This window comes from Myotis lucifugus, unplaced genomic scaffold (assembly GCF_000147115.1).
Source record: "Myotis lucifugus unplaced genomic scaffold, Myoluc2.0 scaffold_113, whole genome shotgun sequence".
NCBI classification, from domain to species: Eukaryota; Metazoa; Chordata; class Mammalia; order Chiroptera; family Vespertilionidae; genus Myotis; species Myotis lucifugus.
The window spans coordinates 2,418,395-2,424,476 of NW_005871161.1; the positions used below are offsets into that span (position 1 = coordinate 2,418,395).

Genomic DNA, 6,082 nt, shown 5'->3' on the forward strand with positions numbered 1-6,082 from the left:
TGGACAGAGGTTTACAAGACCGAGATCGGAACACTGAGGGAAAACAGCTTTTGTTTTTGATTTTGGTTTCTTCCAAAATGCACCCAAAGTAATAAAAACATTTGTAAATGTTACTTGGATTTGGAACGATATTTGGGGCCACATTTATACACCAATTTGAATTCTCGTCCTAATGAAACCCCTCTAGAATTAGTTCTGACGCAAAACAACCATCATAGCCTTAGAATGGTAGTCATTTATTCAATCAACAAACACCCTGTTTCAGACCATTGGCTCAGCAATGTAGACATGGCAGCGAACACCAAGAGTCACAATCCTTGCTCCGTGGATTTCACACTCTTTCTAGTTGGAAGAGATGGGCAATAAATACAAAACCAAATCAATAAGATAATATCAGACGGAGACACACACATGGGCAATGGATGTGGCAGTTACATCATAAGGGTGATTCTTTGATGTTTTTTATTGGAAGTGACATGAAGGAGAGCGATTCAGGGGGAGGATTTACACTAAGTTGGGTGGACAGGGTTAGCCATGAGAAAGTTATGCTTGGACTGAGAAGGAAGCATAAGAAGGAGCCCCAGGCAGCCCTGAGGCCAAAGGGAGCCAGTGGGAGGAACTAGCAAGAGCAAAGCTCCCAACACTGATGAAAAGTTGGGGTGTTAGAGGAACATAAAGAACCCGGTGTGGCTTGAAGTAGGAGATGATATCCAGAACGGACTCAGGGTCCAGATCTGGAGGAATGCCACAGGCTTGGTGTAAGGAATGCGGGTTTTACTTTAAGTGTCGTATTTGAGGATGTTACACAGATCAGAGATGGAGCGTATTTTCATTGGGGAAAACATCTGCTCGGTAACTGTGTAGAGAGCAGATTGGAGGGGGGGCAAAGGAAGATGACAACCAGTTAGGAAGGTAATAGAGGGGTCAAGGTGGGTGAGGATGGGGCGTTGACTAGGAAGGTTTTGGTTTATTTGGAGCAAAGCACATGGATTTGGAAAATGTTTTCAAGATGGAGGTAAGAGGTCTCAGTGAAGAGGAGCTGTGGGGCATAAGGGGTTTGGTGAAATCCAGGAAGATCCCTCAGTTTTGGCTTAAGGAACTGAATACATGAGAGTGTCCGTCAATAAAATGTGGAGGTTGGGGGAAGAACAAGCTTCGGGAGGTTTGGGGAATGGAATTCAAAGGTTCTGTTTGGACATAAAAGGTTAGAAATGGTTATTAGACATCCCCCACCTTGGGAGAGAGAAGAGGAGGAAAGGGCTCAAACCATCTCAAAATGGACACCATGAGCCTCAGTTTCCTCATTTATGAAATAACAAACACCTCACAGGCTAGTTTTACAAACGGAATTAAATTCTATTTATAAAAGTCTCCAAACTGTCTGACCCCCAGTCCCTGGTCCATTGCAGTGCCACACCAAGGTCCCATTAAGGCCAATGTCACAAAGGTTAGAATTTCTCAAGAGACAAGGTTAATTAATTGATTTGCTAAGCCAAGATCCTTGGTCCTGTGGTCCCCAACCACACTGCTTTCCTTCTCCTTATCCCTCCTGGACCAACTCCATCTCCAACATGTCTTTATAGAGCACACAACAGTTGCAATACATTTGGGTTATTTCCCAGGGGCTGCTGAATCCAGGTCCTCAGGAAAGAAAAGATCTTCAAGAGTTATGTCCTGGTGACACATGACCCCCCGGGAGTCATAATTGGCATGGGCCGAGCCCTGTTACAAAATGTTAAGTCAAGTGACAGCTAATTGCCATTGGCTGGAATAAGTCATGGCTTCCCTTAGAGCCCTGGGTTGGTGCCCAGTAGGGTGAGTGGCAGGCAAAGGAGTCAGTCAGTGGGTACTTGAGGGCACCAACAGGCTTGCATCATTAACTGCCCTCTCTGCTACATTCCATTATCCAAAAAAAGAGGGTGACAGAGTATGCAATAATAATAGCTAACATTTATTGAGTGCCTACTCTGTACCAAATACTTGGGCAAGTCCTTTCCATGCATTATCTTATTTAGTCCTTCTGGCAATCGATCAGACACAGCTGGGTTCATTTTGTAGCTCTAGGACTCAGTAGCTTTGTGATCTTGGGCAAGTTATTTAGGCTCTCCATGCCTCATTTGTCTTAAAGTAAAAAAAAAAGTATCTTCCTTGTAGAGTTAAATGTGAAAATGCATGTAAAACTCTTAACAGAGCTCTTGGGGAATAGTAGTCAAAGAAAGTTAAAGTTTTGATCCCTGGAAAAGATGATTCCTTAAGCCACCATTAGTTTAGTGAATATGAGGGGTCAGAATACAGATTGGATAATACCCAGAGATAAATTCTCCCACCAGCTCTTGGAGAAAAAAATAAATAAACTGTGAGAAGCAGCCCCCATGGTCCTGGTGTCCAGTTCTCTGGAAATTCTCCACAATGGCCAACGCATAGAGATGTCTTGTCCACCGTAGGTTTTCCAGCAAGTCTCATTAGAGCGAATGACACCATGTTCCAGACACCCCTGGGCTTCGAGAGTCATCACAGTGCTCGACGATATTCAACCCTGCGAGGCCTGGGGTGCGTGCTTCCTGCACAAGAGCCTTGCAGTCTTCAGAACGTTACATCATAAGGGTGTCAGAGAGGGGATGACATCACAGTCTTCATTTTCCTGTTAATTAGAAGATGCATTAACTATCCATGTTCTTCCACCACAAAGCCCTCAGATATAACTGGGGGTTGGGCAGGAGATCGGCCGCCTCAGACACCCTCTGAAAGGAACAGAAACCCTGGAGGTTAGAGTTAAGGAGTGACGTCACACTCCAGTTTTCATATCCCTGACGATGGTACCTAACCAGGGGCTCAGATAAACCTCATCATTTGACAAGTTAAAGCTGAAGATCCAAACCCAGCACACATTTCAAAGTGTTCTGTGGGTCCTTCAATACTCGTGACTTTTATTTCTTCAGGTTATTAAATCTACTATGAACAAGGCATTGTGATAGATATTGAGAGGCAAAAGGGCCTACTCATCAGTCTTGCTTGGCCAGTAGGATCGTGGGCAGTGGAAATGGCTTGTTGGCCTGGCTTCTCTTTCATATCCTTCTGCAGAGGTGAACTGAGTCTCCAGATGGACATGTCTCACCTCTCCCCAGGCCCTCCCATGACCCTCCTTCTGGGACTACTCATTCAAAGGCTGGTGGAATAGGCCTTCGGGGATATTGACAGTTGCTTTAGCTGTCACTCAGTTCAATGTCAAAGTATACAGTTACTCCCTCTTCTTAGCTCAAACCTCACCATTATTTGGCAAATGTAAAGTTGATCTCTGGCAATTACTTAGTTTCACTGACGTCTTTACTAATATTTGATTCTTTGATGTTTTCATTGGGAGTTGATGGAAAGCAAAGAATCTCCCGAAACCCCTATTCTGCCATCTTCAAACCAATTTTCTCATTTTCCAGTGAAGGAAACCGGTCCAGAGATATAGTCAGAGTCAAGACACCCTGAGAAGCAGTGATGTGCCAAATTCTTATCTCTTGGCTCCAACCTTATGCGGGATAGCAAAGTCTCTGGGCAGGAGGGCTCCCTGGCTTGATGCTATGATGATAACCTGAGGAGGGGAAATGTTGTGTTGGAAGAGTATTGCCTCCAGCCATTTCTCACTGTCTCCTTGCTAACTCCAAGAGAGCTCATCTGGTCTCAAAAACTTGGAAATGTAGTTTGGTCAGCAAGTTCATTACATGTAATTTACTATCTCATTCCGTGTGCAGAATCAAATTTGGTGAGAGAATTAGAAGGAGCTGTGGTTTCCCAGTCAATTAACATTTATTAAGATCCATCTGTAAGATAAATTGTAAGGTAAGTGGATTCATTTATTCACTCAATATGGTTCATGCCCTTTTCACATGGCAGAGGCAGCGACATGTGGCAGCCTCAGAACTCGAGCTTGAGAGCCGAGAAGCTTTGGGTTGCCCCTGGGTTTACTTACCAGCTGTGTGGTTTGGGATAAATTCCCTCATCTTTAGGGGTTGGATTTTCCTCTACATTAAAATGAGGGCAAACGTTTCTACTGGACAGCCCTTTTAAAATAAAATGACGTAGGTTAAGTAATTCACATGGCACTTGGCACATTGCCTGAAAATTACAAGTAATAACAGTACGTGCTAGGTTATGGTTGGATGAGAGTATTCGAGATGAGCAGGCTACCTCCTGTCGTACTTAGGAAAACACTTGAGACATTTTTCAGATGTTTATTTTGCACCCGAAACACTGATTTGTTAGTAAAAGGGCCGAGTGTTTGCATGGTCCTCTTGGGCCAACACACCTTGACACAGATGCTTCACTCTTGAATCTGCTTGGTCTTACAATTTTCGTCTTATTCCTAAAACAGATTCTGACCAGGCCAGGGAGTTTCCTGTAAATCACTCAAAATAAGGACTTTTTTTGGACATCATTTGCGTCTTCATCTTCTTTTGGTTTAACGTGGAATTTGAACTTCCAGTCCATGGGATTGGACTCTGGTAATGTTTTTCTAATACGTACATCCTACAATGAATTTATATCACATGTGAGAAAGATCACCTCTTCCAACCCAGCCAGCCAACAGTGAAGAGAAAGTAAAATGAGGTAAATGGATTATTCATGTGAAAAATCAGGTTAATATATATAATAAAATAAGATGTGTGATAAATATATTTTCATATTTTTTCTTTTTTATGTGTATACTTATATAGTCAAAACCCTTCAAAAATATACATCCAACTATCGGTAGTGGTAAACTGTAGAAAGTGGGACTATATATTATTTCTTCTCTTTGTATGTGTGTGTCTTTTCAGAAAAGAGTACAGCAGGCCTATGTTGTTCATGCAATAAGGTAAATAGCACAGTTAAAATTAGGTTAAAAATCATACTTATCATAGTACCTGGCAAATTGTAGGTGCTCAGTGAATGTTTAATGATTGAATGAATGGCCCACAATCTGGGCAATTCCTAATACCTTAACATTTCAGCTGCCCTGGCCTATCCACCACTCTAGCTCAACCACTAGATAATCCCTCCAGTATAACAAGAGAAAAGGGAAAAAGGAGGAAGATGGAGAAAGAAGATTTGGGAATAAGGGGTGGTGAGGGACAAGTTACACCACTTGGTCATGGAATGTTGCACATAGAAGGCAAGCTATGAAAAGGGGACTCAGATTTCTTGGCACTATGTAGGCACTTCACGAAGAACACAGCCCCCACTCCTTTGCAACTCCCAGCAGGCAGGAATCAACCTGACCTGTGACAAATGCAATTAGAGGCAATGATTTGAATCAAGGCCTCCTGACTCCGGTTCAGCACTCCTTATGATAAAGAGACACATCTACAAAATATGTGTACACATGCAAATTCCATTTAACTTGGGGGTTTTGAAGGGTTAGGGGAAATAGGAAAGATAGAGAAGAACCAGAACATTGAAGGAAAAAGAACTTAAGGGGCCTATTTATGAGCCCCTGTTAAATATTTACAACCTCAAGTCAAATAAGATTTATGAATGGCAGACACGCTTTTAGGACCTACAAGAGAATCAGTCCATGAAGAAGAAAGAAGTCACTCACCCAGTGCAGAAACTGCCTCATCAGACCAGACAAGTCAGCAGGGAGAAATTCAGCAGCAATCTGTGGGAAGAAATTTTCCATTGTATATTTAGGATGTCATTCATTGCTCTGCCTGGTTCTTGTGTTCAAAGGAATGTCGCAGAGTCTATTTCTCTTTCCTACATCCTTGGATTTTTGCCCTCTCCCCACCCCCACCCCCACCAAACCTCTACAATGGAAGACAGAAATTAACTGACTCTATTATTTACTCCAACTGTCCCCCCCCAAAGTGCACCTCCATATGCCAAAGGGATGATTTCAATGTAGACCACTGATGCCCCTGGATAACTTAGTGTGCAATCGAATGGGGAAGGAGCATTGTGTCGCCTATATGGCAATTCTCCACTTAAAGGCAATCCCTTCTTTCAGATCATCCTTTTACTTTCAACTCGGAAACAGAACCTGTAGGTTAGCCAGTATCTCAACATCTTCACAGATCTTATCTAGAGGCCAGGATGAGTTCTCGCTGCCTTTCAC

General features: G+C 42.9%; 1 long non-coding RNA gene across 1 annotated transcript; it reads right to left on the reverse strand.

The window, feature by feature from the left end:
* Nucleotides 1-215: 215 nt before the first annotated feature.
* On the reverse strand, nucleotides 216-5,689 carry LOC111826952. The gene is made up of 2 exons (XR_002830398.1): nucleotides 5,567-5,689; nucleotides 216-2,641 (listed from the first exon to the last, which is right to left on the reverse strand). It is a non-coding gene; the product is annotated as an uncharacterized LOC111826952 (long non-coding RNA).
* Between the last annotated feature and the right edge of the window lie 393 nt (nucleotides 5,690-6,082).